Source organism: Rhipicephalus microplus, chromosome 8 (genome assembly GCF_043290135.1).
Source record: "Rhipicephalus microplus isolate Deutch F79 chromosome 8, USDA_Rmic, whole genome shotgun sequence".
NCBI lineage: Eukaryota > Metazoa > Arthropoda > Arachnida > Ixodida > Ixodidae > Rhipicephalus > Rhipicephalus microplus.
This window is the reverse complement of record NC_134707.1, coordinates 133,936,041-133,957,601: the sequence shown is the minus strand read 5'-3', so window position 1 is coordinate 133,957,601 and position 21,561 is coordinate 133,936,041. Positions and strand designations below refer to the sequence as shown.

Sequence of the window (21,561 nt, the reverse complement as noted above, 5' to 3'; positions counted from 1 at the left end):
CTCGCTTTAGTACGTCATGTCTATTTCGCTTTTCATACTTTTAACGGTAAAAGGGCACAGGAACAATATTCTGTAATAATTGATTGATTGATTGATTTGTGGGGTTTAACGTCCCAAAACCACCATATGATTATGAGAGACGCCGTAGTGGAGGGCTCCGGAAATTTCGACCACCTGGGGTTCTTTAACGTGCACCTAAATCTGAGCACACGGGCCTACAACATTTCCGCCTCCATCGGAAATGCAGCCGCCGCAGCCGGGATTTGAACCCACGACCTGCGGGTCAGTATCCGAGTACCTTAGCCACTAGACCACCACGGCGGGGCTATTCTGTATTAAGTCTTTCATAAGGCGCTTTTTTTCACTTTAGGTAGGTAATGTATCGAAACCTTGCCCTTAAGCAACGATATGAAACATAACTTCGCGCAAGAACGGTGACAAGGTGTGTCGTTTTCCCCTGTCTGAAGATACAAAGAAGTAAGGCATGTGGTGCAATAGCATTGTTTCAAATAAAGAACATAAAAATGCGTCTCTTTGGTCTCTTATCAGCTGGAAACGTGATATTCCTTGGTTAAGAAGGAGATGACACAAGCACGCCCCTCCTTGCTTAACACGCCAAAACAAGTTCGTTCTAGATGCTCACTCCCATGTAGAGGTCCAGATAAATCTGGCGAATACCTTGTGGATTTTATGAATGCTTTTACGCGTACAATTAAGTCCTTGTACAGGTACATAGTTTTAGTAGCCAGAAACACGTTACATATAGCTGACCAAGAGAAAATTGATAAGTCACGACCACCCCATCCTTCGGCTGTCGCGAGCAGTTCCTCAGCCTTTTCAAGCCGAAATGCTTCACTGTTTCGATACCTGTCCAATGATACCCCTAGGTAACGGCTACGTGTGGTGAGCTACTGACTATTTTCAAAGGAACTGGGCGTGAGATGCCAATTACCATGCCATAAACCAATGCTTTTTCTTTGTTCATTAAGCTTCCACCCGTGTCACAAAACCTTTAAGCGATTTCTAATAACGAAGTGACACTCTCTCTATCAACAGCAACAAAGGCAATATCGTCGGCGTATGCCAAAACACGCACTTCACATGACTTCAAACTGAAACCATTATTCACTGCGTGGTGAATGACTTTCTGACGTGTTTATAAAAATAGAGCAAAAATCGAAGACTTAAAGGACACCCCTGGCGCACTGAGGAAAGTACTTGTATGCGCTGTGAGAGTTCTCCATTTACAACTAAATTTGTGGCTGAACTTTTGTTTGCCAATGTAATACCTTTACAATTGAGCGCACCAAGACAAACGTACTGAGCTACCATGAAAAGTATATTTTATTGAAACAATGTTGAAAGCCTTGGCTAGATCACTTTGTAATATGACAACTTTCAGAAGTGCAGCGTTAAAATACTACAAAATGCTTCTGGCGATATTGAATATTCGTGAATATGCTCCTACGCTTGATGCTGCAAGTCTGATGTGGCCTTACCAACTTGTATTTAACTATTTGCAACCTCCGAGCCAGAACATTTATAAACGCCTTATAATCTATGTTTGTTAGCGTGATTGGCCTGTATCCTGTCACTTCGGTAAAACATGTTGCTCTTTCCCTTTGAAAATCAGCACAGTGTGAGCACGATTAAACGATGGAGGCAGAGTTCCTCGATCTAAAGACTCTGAAAAAATCTCATGCAACGCCGTGGCCATATTCTCTGTGAACGTCTTGTAAAAGGTGGCATTAATGCCATCTGGACCGGGCGATTCGCCCATGCCAAGATCATTGATAGCCTTCTTAATTTTCCCTATACAAATAGACATTTCTAACAAATTTGTGTCCTCAGGATCAAGTGTCGGCATTTTTATTAAGAACTCATCTACAAAACCCGGCTCCTTTGGCTCACGATAAGCAAATAATTCTTGATCTACAAAACCCGGCTCCTTTGGCTCACCATAAGCAAACATTTCTTGATAGTAGCTTTCAAAAGCTTTCGTGATATCTTTACGTTCTCTCAATACTTTACCACTTAATTCTATCTCTGGTATGTCGTAAGCTCGAGCGTATGTCTTTTCATCTGACAAGGTACGCTTTGTCGGGGTTTCATCTACGAGGTATCTCTCAGCTATTGCGCGTGTTATTATGCCTTTATATCTATCCTCTCCAAGACTTTCAGTTGTGTTTTTGACAACCTGCAGTTGGTGTGTAAATAAGCCAGGGTTTTCTGCTCCCATTTTCACCAAATCATTTAGCTTCGCCTGGAGCTCGCGTTCTTGTCTTCAAGCTTGATACTGCATATGGCAACCACACTATTGCCATCAATTTTATTTTTGCTTAAATAATTCATATCTTTCCGGCGCACTCCTTTCTGCGTTTTAAAAAAAGTTCTCCATTTTCTTCTTTGTCTTATCAACAAACCCTTAACGCGTTTATCTTAGTATTCAGTTTCTATGTTCCCCATACAACTATTTTTTGCCCTTTCAACCTATCTCAAACGAGGCACTAAGCAATCATCACTGAAGGAAAGAGCATAAACGTCATAGCTCTGGCATAAATGTGCTATCTCAGAACAAACATAAGCTCGATCTAGTCGTGCGTGATTAGAGCCTTCAAAATGTGTGAAGTTTTGGCGACTCCCACTCTTCGCAAACAAAGTCACATCATGAAAAAGTACTTATTAGATTATCTCCAAGCAAATGAACGCTTTTATCACTTAAATTAGCAGTATACGAACAATCTTCTTGGGCCAGAACACAATCAAAGTCACCGAATAGAATCACACATCTCTGACGTTCGAAGTAGACTTGCATTTCACGGAAAAACAAAAATCTGTCTCTCGAATTTACAGGTGCGTGTACACAAATACCTCTAAGTTTAGTGTTCCCGTAAAAGAAGTCACACATAACGAAACGTCCATGCAGGCAACTTGTGACCTACATGGGCGACCATGCTCCCACCGCATGGCTCACGCACACATTTTACCGCAATGAAAATCCTAATACCAAGCCATCAATCGCGTCCTCAGTACTAACTTTAGTCTCCTGGACTGCCAGTAAGTCAAGGTCTTTTTCTTGCATCAAGCATTTGAACTGGTACTGTTTTCCACGCGCTCCTAGACCACGTACATTCAGCGTACCAATGCGTAAAGGCGCAGTCATGCTAGCCATGTTGATGACAAGGATGAAACTACAATACTGCGCTTACCGTGTCTCGTATACCGTGCAGTGGGAAAACCGGGGTTTTACGCGTCTCGATCCTGTCCCTGAACAGGTGACGAAGACGCCGACCGGTTTTCAAGGGTATCATAAATGCCAAGCATTTCTTATTGAACTTCGGCAACATTGAGTCTATCTATCTATCTATCTATCTATCTATCTATCTATCTATCTATCTATCTATCTATCTATCTATCTATCTATCTATCTATCTATCTATCTATCTATCTATCTAGCCGCCTACGACTTTCAGCTCCCCTGGCCGTTTTGTCAATGTTATCGATACGAAACTTGGTATGGCATAACACGACTGTATGAAAAACATATTTCGTAAGTCGTAAAATGAAAATCATGATATGTATGTCAGGAATGTCATGATTTACATTTCATGATCCTGCAGCTCTTGTGCTGGTTTCGTTCACATGGCATGTTGAAAAACTGGTATGGTGTGGCATGATTGCATGTCGAACACAAGCGACAGACCCTAACATGAAAATAATGACATGCGTGTGATGTAACAACTGGACTACATGCCACGCTCATGATGCGCTCGCAGCCGTTTCGCTAGCGTCACATATACGAAATTGAGTATAACAGTACGTGAATGGATGGCGAAGGTATGTGACTGGTGCAAACATGATAATCATAAGAAGCGTGTCAAGTGAGAGATTAATTCATTTACAGAAAGGCAGAGAGGTCGGCCTGAGCGATAGCTTACTCTAGCCTGATACTCTACACTGGGAGAAGGGAAAGTGGTAAAGAAAGATTAATGGATGACGATGTTGAGATATAGAGGTGAGTATGTAGTGTTCTTTCTAGCTGAGACACATTTTATAGCCGGGCATATAGTCCACTTGTTTCCAAAAAGGTTATAACTGCTCTTGTGACCGCAGTTGCACTGTTGGTGTCTGCCAAGGGCCCAACACGGTCTCATCAGTTAATTGCCTACTGCAATATAGTTCAGCAGAAGAAATCAGTGTTTGTCGTTCACGTGCGTATGCTGGGCAGACACAAAATATGTGCTCAAGCGTTTCTGGCACATCACAGTGTTCACAATTGGTACCGCTGTCACTGCGACCGATCATATGTGCGTAACGTCTGGTGTACGCCATACTTGAGAGTTGCCGTATCAATTTAGGGGGCATGCGGAACCTCATTTCCGGGTCCCATTTGTGAAGTCGCTGGTGTCGCCGTTCCGGTTTGGTCCAGTGCTGAAGTGTGTAGCTGTGCACCATGCAGCGAAGCAGGGCGTTCGTGTCCACTCGTGAAAATGCAAAGCGTACTTCAGGGGCACTGCTTAATGCATTTTTAGCTTTAGCGTCTGCCTTTTCATTTCCCATCACGTCGCGATGAGCGGAAATCCACTGGAAAGTGATAAGGTGGCCATTTGTAGAAGTAACCTGAATAAGTTCTGTGATTTCTATTGCCAAGCTGTAATACGGTCCTCGCTTCATGATGCCAACAATGGTTTGCAAAGCGGGTTTGGCTTCACAGAAAATCGTCCAGGCTCGAGGTCGCTCTCCGGAAATGAATCCTAATGCCTCCCAGATAGCGACAAGCTCTGCGGCAGTTGATGCAGTTTTATGATCCACTTTGAATCGTCGAGCGATATCCGTGCATGGGATGACGAAGGCAGCGGCGGAGGTGTTTAGCGTGGTAGATCTGTCAGTGTACACGTGCAGAGAATCACTGTACGTTGTATAATTGTGATATAGGGTCAGTTGTCTGACCAACAGAAGAAATGAGCGACTTCTTCCTAATTCCAGGTATCGTAAAACAAACCGGTAGTTAAGGCAGGACCCATGGAGGCACTGCAGGGTCCTTTGGCGGGAAAAACCTTGATGGTATAATATTCGCATCCCGCGATATTACTCTTGAGAAACTGCAATCTGGGTGAGTCGCGGGTAGTACTGACAGCGGGTGCTGTCTGTGTCGGCTCAGCAATTGAATGTGAACTATAAGAGGCTTGCAGGGCACGTATATACTGCTGAGACAAGCCCGAGCCTCTGCGATTGTCCCTTTTGTTGAAGTACAGCGCTGTAGACCCAAGCATCTTCGTAAGCATTGAGCTTGAACATTCTCTAGTGTCTTCACACAACTAGGTCTCAAATTGGAGAACACCGGCATGGTTTATCGAATGTATCCCACATATAGAGCCTTATACAATTGAAGTAGCGATGGTTCTGATGGGCCTCATCTTGCTCCTGCTACGTGGCGAAGAACGAGAGCAAAGCTCTTCAATTTAGATTTAAGTACTGCGACATGCCTCGTCCACGATAGATCTCTGTGTACGACAACCCCAACTTGTGGTGCGTTACAGAAGGTATCGCTGTCCCATTATTAAATATCGGGTATTGCGACCTATGCTTGCGCATGAACGCAAGCACTGCGCATTTGTCGATTTAAAGAGTAGGCCCCTGACGTCGTAGATATTTGCATGTGATCGTCACTGCACGCTGTAGTCGAGCTCGCAATTGCGGACGGGTAGTTCCGGATGCCCATATGCATATGTCATCAGCGTATGCACTGATCGTCAATGTGCTGGGAACTTCTGCTGCTAGGCCGATCATTGGGACAATGAATAGGATCGGGCTGAGAACTCCTCCTTGCGAAACACCACGATGAATCCTATATCGATTGGTGTCTCCATTATTTATCGTCATGTAAATGGTGCGGTCCCTAAGGTAGCTAAAAATCCAAGCATACAGCCGTCCACCGATGTCCGAATCTTACAGTGCGTCAAGGATCGCATAATGCAGTACATTATCGTAGGCACCCTTAATGTCTAGGAAGACCGCCGCCACATGTCTGCGTTGGCTTCTTTCCTCTTCATGCTGGTGATCAAGTCGGCCACACCATCAATGGCAGAACGGCCTCTTCTGAAGCCGTTCATAAATGCAGGAAAAGAGTTGTTGTTCTCTGGAAGCCACTCTAATCTTGACAGTACCATTCTTTCCATTACTTTCCCGACGCAGCTGGCTAAGGCGATTGTTCTGTAGGAGGAAAGTGCATAAGGACACTTCCCCGGCTTAAGAAATGCATTAATGCGACTGCATTTCCAATTAGCTGGGACGTCTTTTGACTCCCATGGGGCGTTATAATGAGATATTAGGATACGTCTTGCTTCTGTATCAAGATGGTTGAGTGCAGCACACGTGATTTTGTCACGTCCTGGTGCCGATGATCGGCGGGAGGCAGAAATCGCAGTCTCAAGCTCATGCTGTAAAACGTACATCGAGGCGCTCGTCAGATGATGGAGGCGCAATGGTAGTAAGAGGCTTATGAGTGGCAAGACCATAAGTGATGTCCACGATGAGGATACAGTAGTCTCTCGCTATATCAACTCCTATCCGCCTTTGATGTAGAGCAACAGCTTGAAATGGTTGACGTTGTTGAGGAGTTGTCTGCAAACTTCGTACCACCAGCCAGATCTTAGATAGAGGTTGCCTGGGGTCCAAAGATCCACAGAAGTTTCTCCAACGCTGCCTGTGAATCTGGTCAAGGTGCCAAAGAACATGTCGTTGAGCTCGACGACCGGCGGAAAGGTCTGAAGGCGATTCGTCTGTATCGGCGTTCGGCACGGCGATGTATTGCACGAAGGGCCTCGTATTGGGAATACACTGCTGATCTCTGCCTCGGTATGTTAACCTATTTGGCTGTGTCACGCAGTGAAGAAGCAATGATGTTCTCTATCTCGGATGGATCAGTCGTGTGCTCACAGCCAGACTTGAGAGATGCCTTGAACAGTGTCCAGTCGGTTTGACGGATGTAGCGTGTGTGCGTGCGGCGAAACCACCTGAACTGAACATAGGTTGGAAGGTGGCCACTGCCGCGAGTGTCCAAATCTGTGCACCAACATGCGGAAGACAGAAGGCTTCGTGAAACGAAACAGAGGTCGAGGCAGCTGCTTTAGGACGTGCCACAAACAAATGTAGGTGATCCGTCATTGAGTACGCTTAGTTCATAGTTGCATATAAAATTGGCCAAATCCTTTCCACGATAATTCATTGTAGAGCTACCCCACAGGGGATGATGTGCAGTAAAATCGCTAATCACAATGTGTGGCCTTTGTGCTGCTCGAAGAATGGTCACCAGGTGGAAGCAGTCTATCTGTGCGCTTGGGTGTATGTATCCTCCTATTACAGAGATTGCCCGCTTTTTCTGTGTTATAGTCAGGCACCCGTAATTATTGCTGGTATGCGACGTGACTTCATGTCTCAAGAACGTCAAATCGTGGCGTATACAAACGAGAACTTTGCTCATGCGTTGATCACTGTGGGACCAAATCTAGATATATCCAGATATACGAAAAGTTGAAACCACATTCGGTTCATATATAACGATAACTGGAAATCGATATTTACAAACCCATTGTCTGCAGTCTGACAGACGGCCACGTAGGCCATGAGCATTCCGTTGCATAACAAGCGACTGATGCATGCGTTCTTCGAACATCAATGACATGTTCACTTACTGAAGAACCAGTAGAAGAGGTTCCAAAACCTCAAGTAGCTGCACAGCTGTCTTCGCAGTGGCAGTGTTTAGGCTGCTGAGGAACTTACGCATCGAACCCATCAAACTTTTAAGCATAGCCTTAACATCTGCGTTGTCCATCTTCTTCTTTTCTTCATTGGGGGTAGGGGCACTATGTGATGATGGCGCTACCGTAGCTCTTGACGGTAGTAAAGGCCACTGAGTCTCCGACGTGGTGAGAGCCAATGACTGGTTACGTTGTACTTGCGTCAACCTTCTTGGCATTTGAGCACCTGTATCCTTCTTTCTGGCCGACAAAAGTAAGCTAGGAGGTGGTCAGGGCATAGTTTTGTGTGTCGAATTCGATAATCTATGAGCACTGCTGCTTCGTTTGCGTCGGTGACGCGAACGATGTTTACGGCGCCGTACAGCCCTTGCAGCTTCTCTGTGAGTGAAGTGGTCTCGAACCATCTTTTTCAGGATACTAATTTCATTCATCATTTTGGGACATTCCTTTGATGTTGCGTCGTGGACGCCTGAGCAGTTTGGTCATTTGGCCACAGCATTGCAGTTATCACCATCATAAAGGCCACCGCAATGCTTGCAGGCTACTGTATCTTTGCAAACTGCACTAACGTGCCCAAATTTCATGCATTTATAACATTGCACAGGTTTTGGTACGTAAGGACGCACCGAGTGCCTCACGTACCCAACGTCTACATGTGTTGGTAACGTATTCGACTGAAACCCTACTTTAACGCATCGCGTGCGCCCAAAGCGGTGAAAACCAAGCGCGGGAGCCGAGAATGACAGCAGTTTCTCGAGACTTGAGTCTGTTATCTCCTCATCCACATCGTATATAACTCCTGTTGTCGTTTCTTCGTCGTACACGGAGAATGCGCGAACCGGAATGCTTCCTAATTGAACAATCGCTTTCAGCGTGTCCAATAAGGCCTTCGTAGTGACCTCCACGGACAGTATGTTCTTTCGAGTAGTTATGCGTATTTCTACGACTTTCCCTGGAGCGATGAGCTCAAGGTACTTCGACAGGCTCTGCCTATTTATAGAGTTCAAGATGCCTGTCTTCGATGTCGGCACACACGAAATGGTGTACGACCGCATGCTACTCGCCTTTGTCCGAGCAGCCGGCCAGTCGGCGATGTCTGGCTGATTTTCCTCTTCAGGTGTCGGCTTGGTACGACCACGTAGTTGCTGTCCGAAGCCATATCTTCAATGGAGGAGTTATCAGATTTGTCAACGTGGACCACGCTTGGGCGGGGGTGAGAACTTGCGTCAGGCGCACTATGATGCGGTCGGCCCAGTCCCGGTTGCTGGATGGGGTTTTGATCCCCCAATCTAAGGGAGAACGTCCCTCCGAGGTCTGTCGATTATTGAAAAATCTTGGCAAAAAAATAAGAAAACTCACAGAGCTCGAAGCAGAGGCTGTTCTCTGTGACAAATTCTTCTTCCTCTCCTAAAGATGCGTGTCATGTAACAACATGACCACATGCCACGCTCACGATGCGCTCATAGCCGTTTCGCTTGCTTCGCATGTGCCAAATTTGGTATTACGTGACGCCAATGGATGACGAAGGTATATGACTGGTGCAAACATGATAATCATAAGATGCGTGTCATGTGAGAACATGACTACATGCCACAGTCAAGGCAACAATACGTTCCGGCTTGACGTGGTGAGCGTGGTAACCAGCGTTCATTTCCTCGCACCACGCTGGCGTTGCCACGCTGGGCACCGGTCCTGCCATATAGTCGCAGGTGCGCGCCGCGCTGCATTGCTTTGACGCATGCGCATGTCTCGCATCTGGCGTCCCTCCGTCACGAAAAGAGAGAGACGCAGAGTTGTCAGGGTTACACATAAGTGCAAAATGCAGCATGTCGCATTTCGCGCCGGTTTCAGTCGGGCCGCGCCGACGAACGGTGGTCGCGCCTGGCGTCAGACTATAGAGTGCTCGCGGTTTTCTGATGTAGCATTGCTGTTCTCAGCGTGCGCGCGCGTCAACGCTACATTTGAATATATTGGACTGTTCATGATGCGCTCGCGGCCGTTTTGCTAGCTCCACATATACCAAATTTGGTGTTACGTGACGTCAATGAATGATGAAATGTATGGCTGGTCCAAACATGATTATCCTGACACATGTGTCATGTAAGAACTTGACAACATACCCTGCTCATAGCGTGCTCGCGGCCGTTTCGCTTGCTCCATATATACTAAATTTCGTATCACGTGACGTGAATATACGACGAAGGTAAACGACATATCCAAACATGATAATCGTGACGCTGAAGTCATGTACGGCATATTTTACCTCCACCTCGTAACGTTTCGCTGATTTTATAGTGACATATCAACATTTCTCATGCGTGCTTCGCGTGTCATCGATTCCCTCTGTATGTGGGATCTGCCAATTTTTTTTTTAATCTTAGCACCCATGTCACGATGCCACAGACCATCCAGGCGTTTCAGGTTCCGTTCCGTGCTTTCCACTCGGGTACGTTTTCCACGTCCCGTGGTCGCTTCCGGAGACTTCGCACTGGCTTCTGGTGTACCAATCTCGCCACTGGTACCCATGTCTTCCTCGACCGTTTCGCGAATGTCCCACTGGCCGCCTGTTGCGGCCAATTCCTCCGATTCTTTTGTTGAGTCTTTGCCGTCTTGCGTCGGCGCGTCGGCTGTCTCTTTTAAAGTTGCCTGAACCGTGGCGTCGGGTCACATGGCATTGCTGCCAGGGGCCAACTTCTCAACCTCTTCGGCGTCCGTTAGATTATCTTGGGCGTCGTCTAGTGGCAGCGCGGTCTTCTTAACTGGCATAACTCCTGACGCAATCTTGACTTGCATGTCTAAACGCTCGGCAAACACCACAGTGGGGAGTCTGGCAGTCTCGTCGGATATGTCCTTGCATGTGACACTTTAGGCAAAGCGGTGCCAGACCCGGGGCCATAAGAACTGTGCCCCCTCCAAACTTAAAAACTGCAGCAAATCTTCTGCCACCAACCTTCCTTCAGTTTCAGTCACACCACCCCTTTCGTCGATGTTGCGTCTTCAAAGACCGCGACGGCCCAGTTGGTGTTCGGAACCTCCAGGACTTCACCAAAGTCATTCAGCGCTTGTCTAATGCTCTCGTTTGAGACGGCAAAGTCAACCCATTGGATTTTCATGGTGACGTCCTGTTGGATAGGGTTGGTGATAGCACAGAAGCCACCCTTGCCTTGGAGTTCAATCGTTTTCAGTGATGCATCTTTGTCAGCCTTGCTTCGCATGTTCACGAGCCAGATGTGGTTCATCTGGAAGGCTCCAATGCCAATGATGGCCTTGATGAGTCCCACTTATTCCAACAGGGCCCGAAAGTCTTCCAACCGGTATGGTCTTCTTTCCAAATCACCGTGAAAGAACACGCACTGTTCTCTACTTGCACCCGAAGGCGGTGTAGGCAACAAAAGCCGGTATTCTGATGGTTCAGAAAAAACCTAACACCGTGGCCAGCAGGGGCCGCCGAAGCACCTCACACGGAGCGAGCCCTCACACGTCCGTTTCCAACGGAAACCGAAAGTGGAACCCAGAGCCACGAAAGAACACGCACTTCACCGTTGAAAAGGCGAGCTATTTATATCTACCACTTACCGCTGCTTACGGGTATCTTGGGGGGAATCTAGTTCTTCTCAGCATTACCACCAAGATGGCGCAATGAGCGTGCCACGGGGCATGCTCTATCTCACGCGTACTTTGCCCCACTCGGAGGAGGGAAGCGACGCCCCTCGCGCACGCTGTAACGCATAGAGTCGATACCGAACGTCATTGCCTTTGTAAAGGCAATCTGTGTTAAGGCGAGCAAGCTAGCCCGCTTGACGCAATCATCTCAACGACGTCATCTAACTCGGTGACGCACGTGTGTCTTACTCAACGCACGATGAGCTCCCTCAACCCAAGGGCCCGATAGCAGCCCGAATATGCAAGGAGCGCCATCCAGTGTGGCTAGCATTACGCAATTCATGGCAACTTCTCTCGTCCTTGGTTAAACCAAGCGGCGTTTTTTGACTGGATGATTCTGATATCACGGCCAGCAAGGCTTCTCAATTGACATTGGTGGCGTAAGGGTCATCCGGGGCCTATCAAAAAAGCCAAGCTGCGTGTCGCCAGGCAGCCGACGTATGCCTCAGTCTAAGAGAAGACATCTCGGCTCTTTGAGACACTAAGCTGTCAGCCCCAGTGTGCCGAATATGTAACGCCTCTGTTTCTATGCTGTACATAAATCAGCGTGGTCTTGTCCGCTCGTCTATCAGCTCTGCGTAGAGGCAGCCGCGAACTGAGAAACGCGCTACGGAACAACCTTGGTGGCCCGTGACCTCGGCGGGCAACGCAACAGTGTCGGCGGCGGTGCGAGTCGTAACAGTGGTGGCAGCGGCGAGTTTCATGAAAGAGGCGCCTTGCGGAGCCATGGCGTCGGAGTTTTGTAACAGTGGATTGCAGCAGCAGGATTGGCTGGTGTCAGCGACATCGATGCGGTGAGTGCCTGATGTTTTACTCTGAGTTCACCAGACTGCTCTAGCACAGGTTATAGTAGTTGACAGACGGGCTGTGTGAAGCATTGGAGTGAGTTTTGATCGTTTCAAGCCAAGTTGGAGCACTTTGAAACCAAAATTAATGCGTAGGGTGTAAACACAGCAGTGTCAAAAAATCCTTGCGCGTCTTGCTAGTCGACTTATAGTGGGCATGGCAAGAACATTCTTAACAGAGGCAAACAGCACGAGGCTAGTGTGAACGAGGAAGAACCTTAAAGTGAATGAACTCATAGAAATTCGTGAGGAACTTGGCCTTCCTTCGGGCCATGCGGAACGAGAGCAAGCGATCTTTGAGATCATGAAGGATGAACCAGTTACGGCTGATGAATTCGATGAGGCCTGGGCGGACACAAAAGCACGCCGAGAGGAGGCTGAGGGGCGAGAAGTTCGCGAACGCGAAGAAGCTGAAAAGCCAGAAGTTCACGAACGTGAAGAAGCAGAAAGGCACAAATGTCACGAGCATGAAGAGGCCGAAAGACAGGAGCGTCTCTAGTTAAAGAGAATAGAAGTGGCAACCCTACAGTGTTCGCAGGTTCCTAGTGTAGCTTTGGCAAAGGTTCAGGTCAGCGGTCATAGAATTCGGGACCAACTGCCATTGTTCGTAGTAGGCAAGGACAAGGACAAGTATCTCGTCAAGTTTAACACGTCTGTGAGCGAAATGCTCTAGAGCGGTCTCTTTTGGCGCACAACCTGTTAGCTCTACTTCACGCGAAGTGTCCGGCGTGATAACGCGCTGGTCGAGGGAAGCGTTTGAGAGTTATGACGAGGTCAGGGAAGTGCATTTGAGACGGTATAAGTTGTTACCCGAGGCTTCCCGGCAAAGGTTCCGGTAGGCAAAAAATGGGAATGTCACACGTTGACTTCGCGTTTCATCTTCAAGCCGACTAATTCAACGGCTCAAGGGCGAAGATGTTTATGATGATCACGATATGTTGGTAGAATCTACTGCATTCGAACAAGTCTACCGCTGCATCGAGGATGACGTCAAGATTTGGGTGCATGACAAGCTTGGCGAAGTGCAGCTAAACAAGGCAGCAGTGTAAGTTAAGGAGTAATATACTCACCGAAAGCTTTATAGCAGGGCAGTGTACGTTGAAGTGTGTGAAACAAAAAAGAGCTTTTCGAAGAAACCTGATGAACGAAAACCCACTCAGCACCGTAAACTCAGAAAGGACCTGCCTCTTGCGAAGGACACTGGAAGGGAAGGGCAAACGGAAGCACATAAAAGGAGTGAGGTTCCTAAACAGCGCACTGACACCACATGGGCGTTCGAGCCACGGAGGCCACTAATCTGCTACAACTGCAAAAAGGAAGGGCAGGTGGTGAGAAACTGTAAACAAATCTTTGCTTTCACAACAATCCCAGAATCGGAAAAGAACATGCGGTTGTTAGAGCCGTATCTCCAGGAAATTAGTGTCAATTGGAAAACGCGTCCAGCACTTCGAGACTCAGTGGCAACCATGGATGTTGTCCATCATTTGTGTGTGAATCTGGGTGGTTTTACAGGAGAGTTCGTGGGGATCAGGTAAGTCGCCGAGGAGCAGAGTGGTTGCTTACTAATCGCTACGGTTGTCGTTGAGGACCCCTTCGGTAAGCTTCGCACAAAAGCGGCTGTGTCTGCCAGGCTTCTTGATCGTTTTCCTTATTTGTTTTCGAATTTCTCTGAGCAGCTTCATAAAGAGCATGGTAACTCGTTCTTCTCCAACCTAGCGTACATGGCCCTCACGCGATCGCAGGCGTGAAAGCTTTCGCAGGAACTTGATCTTGGTCAATGTAATGAAACACAGCCCTCAAAAGCGGTCGAAATGCGTGACCTTGGCGGCAAGGCGAGGGTGCCTCGGACAGGAAATTCTCCGGATGAATAACTCGAGCAGTCACTCGAGCCGCCCGTCGCGGAAGCCATCTCTGTCGTCGGAGGAGACGACATGGTGCGATTCAGTGAGAGCGAGAGGTGTGCAACACTGTCGTCTGTAGCGGAATGTTGGAGTGAGCGCTGTCGAGGGTTGATCGAGAAACACTCATTCGAGAGCAGCGTGAGGACCTCTATAATAAAGCTCTAATAGAATTCGTGAAATTGGAAACAAAGAAAAAATCGTTTACTTTTTTTGAGGAGGCAGGGCTCCTCTATCGGAGCTAAACAAATGTGCAAAGTCGCAAGTATGCGAGGCTCTTGCTGCCACAAAAGTATCATTGCCAAATATTAGAACTGGCACATGAAAACGCGTAAGCAGGACATCTCGGCATAAAGAAGCCCAAGGCTACAGTTTCCGTTGAGTTTTTTAGGACCAAAATGCTGAAAGGATATCGAAAACTTTGTACGCTCGTAAGACACTTGTCAGAGGGTGGGGAAATCCGTGGACAAGTGAAAGGCACCAATGAAGCTTGTGCCAATCACCACAAAAACTATTTGGTGCGTAGTAATCGATATCCTCGGCTCATTACCAGCACCAAGGCAAGGTTGTCGGTAAAACCTGATGGCCCTATCTGTAGCCACAAAATTTGCAGAAGTGGTACCACTTAAGGAGCTCAATTGCCCTCATATCATGAATGCTTTGCTCTGTATAATCGCACGCGTCGGAATTCCACCAGAAGTACAATGCGGCAACGGTAGTGTCTTCACCAGCAACCTGGCCTCTACCTTTTTGGATAAATGTGGAATAAGGGTATTGCACAGCTCGATCCAGCACCCGTAATCTAACTCTTAGAGCGTATGCCTTCCGTTCTGAAACAGATACTGAGAGCTCTTTGCTACGAGCACAAATGTGACTGAGAAGCGTTTATTCCTCGCGTTATGTTCGCTTTGAGATCAGCTCCTTATGAGAGCACTGGGTTTAGCCCTGCAGAGCTTGTGCATGGCAGGAGTTTGAGAACACCATTACGAATGCTACGCGAGTCCAGGGAGGGATTTGATGAGAACTCTAATGCAGTTGCATATGTTCTCGACCTTCTTCAGAGGCTTGGAAAAACGAAGGATGTTGTGAAAAGCCCCATTGAGACTGCACAAGTGTTTTAAAAGGAATACTACGACAAATCAGCGAAGAAACGCACCTTTGAAGTGGGTAGTGAGGGAATGCTGCTGCGGCCGTCCAAAAAAAAAACAAGCTTGAGGTTCAATGGGAAGGGTCTGCCAAAGTAATATGGAAGCTTTTTAATACCAATTATGAAGTGAAATTAGGAAGACGGCCAAACAAAATTTACCACAGTTACTTGATGAAACCATATGGTCAAGGCCAAGCGGTCGTAAATCTGCTTTTGAATGCTTCAGCAAAAGAAGGAGCTAAACTTTTGACTTCTAGTGATGTAATCAAGGGGAAATCAGATGTGATCTTGGAGCAGTTGAACCTAGGGCCTAGGTTAAGTGATGTGTAGATGGAGAACTTGAGAATTGTTTCCGTCTATGAAGACGTGTTTTGGCACCGTTCCGGAAACACGATGGTGATTGAACACGATATCAAGCTAACTTGTGAGGAGCCAATCTGTAGCAAGCCGTATCGATGTTCCCTTGTGCAAAAGCAGATCATGAAAAAGAAGATCGATAAAAGGCTGGAGTGTGGAGTGATATTACCGAGTGAGAGTGACTGTATATTCCTTCTAATATTGGTTCAAGTGCCGGGGAAAGATCCGAGCCCATGCATCGATTATCTGAGTCTTAACGCCATAACTCGAAACCAAACCTACCCGATACCAAACCTAGCGGAGAGGGTAGAAACTTGTCACAGTCTAGTTATATTTCCTCGTTAGAACTCGTGCGAGGTTATTTGCAAGTCCCCCGTACGGAGCGCGCTAGCCGCTATGACGCATTCACCATTCAGAACTGAAACCGAGCTTTCGATTGAAAACTGGGCCCTTTTGTTTTTCAAGCTTAATTGACCGTGTTCTTGATGGCCTCTCTGAGTTCGCTCTGCCGTATCTTGACGATGTCGCCATCTACACGAATAGCTTTGAAGAACATGAGGAGCATTTACGAGTCGTGCTCACCAGGTTTAAATAAGCTGGTGTTAGCGTGAAACCGGCCAAATGTCACCTAGGGTGCGGCGAGGTGTCTTACCTGGGACACATTGTGGAGTGTGGCTGGCGTAGACCCTCAGAAATTAAAGTAGACGCCATCGTAAAATATCCACGACGAACCACAAAAGCTCAAATGAGTTCATTTTTGGGCCTAGATGATACTATCACCATTACGTGCAAAACTCCTCTAGCATTGCCAGCCCTCTAACTGACGCACTTCGAAAGTCCAAGCCGGTTAAAGTACTGCGGGACTCAGAAAAAGAAAATGCGTTTTCCAAGCTGAAACAAGCCCTAAGCGAAAAGCCCATTCTCATGGCGCCCAATTTTTCGAAAGGCTTTGTCGTTCAATGGGGCGCGAGTGATCTTGGCGTGGGAGCTATATTGTGCCACGAAGACAGTGCTGGTAACGAAATGCCAGTTTTGTATTTATGTCGGAAACTGAGCTTCAGGGAAGAGACATACAGTACCTCTGAAAAGGACTGCGCTTGCCTTGTGTTGCCGTACGAAAGCTAGCCTGTTATATCTCCGGTTAGAGGTTTGTGGTCGAAACGAACCACTGTCCTTTAGCCTGGTTAAATAACATGTCTTCTAAAGAGTGGCTGGTTACTGAGGTAGAGAACGATACTCCAACAGCACAACTTGGACGTTCGCTACAAAAAAAGGAATGCTAAACCCTAATTCAGATGCTTTGAGCTGTGCGTTACAGTAGATAATTCACCTTTCGGTCATTTGCTGGCGAGTTGGTGCAAAATTTTGTCCTCATCACGGCCTTAGCTCAGCGCTCTCGTCCACAATAATCCCAAGGGGCTGACTTTATGTTATACTCTATTTCAATACGTTGTTCCATGTGTACAAATTTGACTTCTCATTTTAAGAGTCTTGTGTCCCACATGTGCCTCTTCATGTAGAGGGAACGAAATTCCGATATACAAGTAGCTAGGTATCTGTTGTACAATATTTTGTCTGGTGTTATATCGGAAACCGAGGGCACTTGCTTGTGTCGTGTGTTATCTGTTGTCGAAGCGTTCTTGACAAGATGGAGGACCATCGACAAGGGCTGAGACCGAAAATCGTCAGAAGGCACGAGCAAGGCTAGTCGACAAGTTTTTACGACGAGACAGTAGAGCGGGCATCCGTTCTCAAGACTGGGATGTGTTCACGGAACTGAGCCTGGAGCTACATCCCCCCCCCCCCCAATGGCCCTGGAGGCGATCCGGGGGGGACCTGGCGAACGAGCACACCCTGCCACAGGAAATGACCATTGCTCCGCACAACGCGAACGTTGGAAACCAGAGAAACGCTAACGGCACGACTACGAGCGACGAAGACAGCCGCAATGCACGAGCCGGCCCTGTATGCGTCCGGTACTCTGCCGAACAGCCAATGCACATGAAGAAGAAGAGAACGAGGATGCTCGAGGCACAGGCTCACGAGGAATACCACCCTTGGATCTTCTTGATTGCTGTGCGTCGTTGACTTTGGGCACAAGTTCGCCCTTAATAAACCGTGTAAATAGAACATCGTTGTTGTGAAGCTGCTACACTTGTTACATTTTCTGGTGGTGGTACTGGGTAGATGATTCCAACCCCCACGAGAGAGCGAAGCCCAAGCCCTGACCATCCGCAAGCCGTGGAGCTTACGCCGGCGCACCAATGGATCAGTCGCCGTATTCGAGGGGATTCACCAGAATTTGGACCACTTCCCTTTGTGCCAAGGGCATCAGCGACGGAAACAAGAAACGCCACCACCATGACTAGCCAAGTTGCACCGTCACAGCTTATTGTCAGCCAGCCCGTCATACCTAAGGTGTTCCATGGTGACCCGTTCGAGGACGCCGAAGACTGGCTGGATCATTTCGAAAGGGTGGCGAACATAAACCAATGGAACGAAGCAGGCAAGTGTTGCGCAACGTATACGTCTCTTTGGAAGACGCAGCGCGAGTGTGGTACTAAAACCACGACGCCTCTTTGACGTCCTGGGAAGAGTTCCGGTGGCAGCTACTGTGTACGTTTGGCAACAATGATCGCCGGGAAAAGGCAGAAGCAGCTCTTCGTGCACGGAATCAACGCACAAATGAGACTGCCGCTATGTACATAGAATACATCTCCCGCCTGTTCAAGCGAGCTGATCCCAACATGACTGAAGACAAGAAGGTGCGCCCCGCCGCGGTGGTCTAGTGACTAAAGTACTCGGCTGGTGACCCGCAGGTAGCGGGATCGAATCCTGGCTGCGGCGGCTGCATGTTTGATGGAGGCGGAAATGTTGTAGGCCCGTGTGCTCAGATTTGGGTGCACGCTAAAGAACCCCAGATGGTCGAAATTTTGGGAGCCCTCCAGTACGGCGTCTCTCATAATCATATGGTGGTTTTGGGACGTTAAACCCCACAAATCAATCAATCAATCAAGACAAGAAGGTGCGTCATCTCATGCATGGGGTAAAACAAGAGCTGTTCGCGGGACTCGTTCGCAATCCGCCGCGCACTGTTGCTGAGTTTCGGTCGGAAGCAACAACAATAGAAACGACGCAGCAGCAGAGAGCCCGGCAATACAATCGTGACGTAGCCTGTACATCAGCAGGGGTCTTCTCCGCAAACGTTGTCGATAATTTTGACACTCTGCGGGAGCTCGTCCGGTCATTTGTCAGGGAAGAACTACGCAAGCTGCCGCCACCCGCTTCACCGGAACTGTCTATTGCGGATGTTGTCCGAGAAGAAATTCGGCAGGCCATACGGGAGCCGCAAAGGGATGCACCACCGACACGACGCCCGGTAACTTATTCAGAGGTGCTCAGGCGGCCTGCTGTCCACTGCGCGCCTATCGAGACACCTGGTACTTACGCACCGACAACACGTAGCCCGCAACTCGCAGCGGCAACTGGCAGCGCACCTCTTCCGACAGAGACAAGACCTCGGAAAAGCGATGTATGGTGAGATGCGGAACGTTGGCCCCTGTGCTTCCACTGTGGAGAGGCAGGCCATCTTTACCGGTTTTGCCGACATCGTCGAGCTGGTCTTCTAGGATTTGCGGTCAACGCACCGTGTCCGCGAAACGGCGAAAGGCCGTCCGACATCGAGGAATACCCGTGCTCACGTCAGAGCTTCGACCTGCATCGTTGTCACCAACTGCAGTCACCATCCCCCCTACGTCAGCGCTCGCCAAGCCCACATTCCTTTCCAAACGCACCTAGGCACCGTTCGCCTAGTCCAAACCCGGGAAACTGAAGTGGGCGACCTGTGGAGGCGAGGCCGCTGGTGAGTCGAAATACGAAGATCCTCCACTGCGACACCAGCTTGACGACGACGACGACTGTCTTCAGGTAAAGAAGTGCAGTAATGAGAAGATAACTTCAGACTTGCCGTTGGTAATTGACGGGCTAGAGCTCATGGCTTTAATCGATACCGGTGCGGATTACTCCGTGATAAGCTATGATTTAGCGAAGTGCCTCAGGAAACTTCTGACCGAATAAGAGGACCTCAAGTACGTATGGCAGGCGATCACCCTATTACGCCCCTCGGCAGATGCGCCGCAAGAGTTGAGATACGAGGTTTCACTTACGTTGGTGACTTTGTTGTCCTGCCCTTATGTTCGAGAGAAGTTATACTCGGAATGGATTTTCTGCAAGCAAATGGTGCCATTATTAATTTGCACAGGTCCAGCGTATCATTTTCAACGGAAAAAGCTATAAAGGTAGCTCGAGCAGATGAGCAATACACCACTCCACTGCGCATCGTCGATGATGATGTGGCTGTACTGCCGCAGAGCAGTGTAATGGTTCTAGTCAGAAATGATACGTTTGGTGACTACGAAGGTGTGGCAGACAGCAACATGAATGTTTTCCTGAAAAGAGGTGTTTGTGTGGCACGAGAGATTATCCAGCTACGAAACGGGTACGCAGACGTCCTCCTGACAAATTTTGGGAACGAATTCCAGCACATCGCAAAGGGGACCGCTGTAGCCTTTTTTCATGAGGTTTGTGAAGCCACAGAAATATGCAGCCTTGAAACAACGTCAACGGATAAGAAACCAACATCTGATGTCTGCGACGTGATATTCGTAAATCCCGATCTTTCAGTGATCTAACGTCAACAGCTATACGACCTTGTACGGGAATTTGGCAGCTGTTTCTCCAATACTTCAAAGGTACGACGCACAATCATTGCAAAACACAGGATCGTAACAGACGAGACAACCCGGCCGGTACGCCAGCACCCGTACCGCGTTTCACCAAAAGAAAGGGAAGTCATCAAGAATCAAGTACAGGAGATGCTTGAAGATGATGTTATTCAACCTTCTAGCAGTCCGTGGGCATCTCCTGTAGTACTTGCCAAGAAGAAGGATAACACGCTAAGGTTTTGCGTCGACTACCAGCAATTAAATGCTGTGACTAAACGGGATGTACATCGCCTCCCGCGTATTGACGACACATTAGACAGACTTCAGTGTGCCAAGTTCTTTTCATCACTAGATCTGAAAAGTGGATACTGGCCGATTGAAGTTTATGAAAGTGATCGCGAGAAGACTGCTTTTGTTATCCCGGATGGACTCTATGAATTCAAGGCTCTCTCTTTTGGTCTCTGTTGTGCGCCGGCCACGTTACAACGCATGATGGACACTGTACTTTCCGGATTGAAGTGGCAGTGTTGCTTAGTGTACCTTGACGACGTGGTCATCTTTGCCACTACATTTGAGGAGCATATCAAGCGCCTGCGAACAGTGTTAGAAGCAATTTGTTCGGCAGATTTGATTGTTCGGCCAACCTCAAGGACCCGTCCGGACGACTAGGAAGGTGGAGCCTCAGACTGCAAGAATTGCACATAACTGTGGTATACCGATCTGGCAGGAAGCATACCGACGCCGACTGTTTGTCACGGGCACCTGCAGACACAGCACTATCAGATGAAGAGGACTCTCCATTGGTGGCTATTGTCGAGACTTTTCAGATAGCTGAAATTCAACATGCGGACGAAGAATTGCTCCCACTCATCAAACACCTGAATGGAGCTACGTACAAGTACCTCTATATTTTTTCGAAGCTTCGCATCGTTCTGCCTCCGAGGAAATGTCCTCTACAAGAGAAACTTTAAGCCGAACCATGAATAGTTTCTGCTTGTCGTTCCCGCAACTATGCATCAAGAAATATTACAAGCGTGCCACGATGAGCCTATGTCTGAACATTTGGGGGTCACTTGAACGCTTGCACGAATCAGTCAGCACTATTATTGGCCGAAGCTATTGTCTTCAGTACAGCGCTATGTCAGAACATGCCACGAGTGCCAAAGA

At 48.0% G+C, this 21,561-nt stretch overlaps 1 protein-coding gene across 1 annotated transcript in view; it reads right to left on the bottom strand.

The window, feature by feature from the left end:
• Nucleotides 1–21,561, bottom strand: part of nau (myogenic-determination protein nautilus) — a 226,640-nt gene that overhangs the window by 145,796 nt on the left and 59,283 nt on the right. The gene's annotated exons all lie outside the window — the stretch shown is intronic.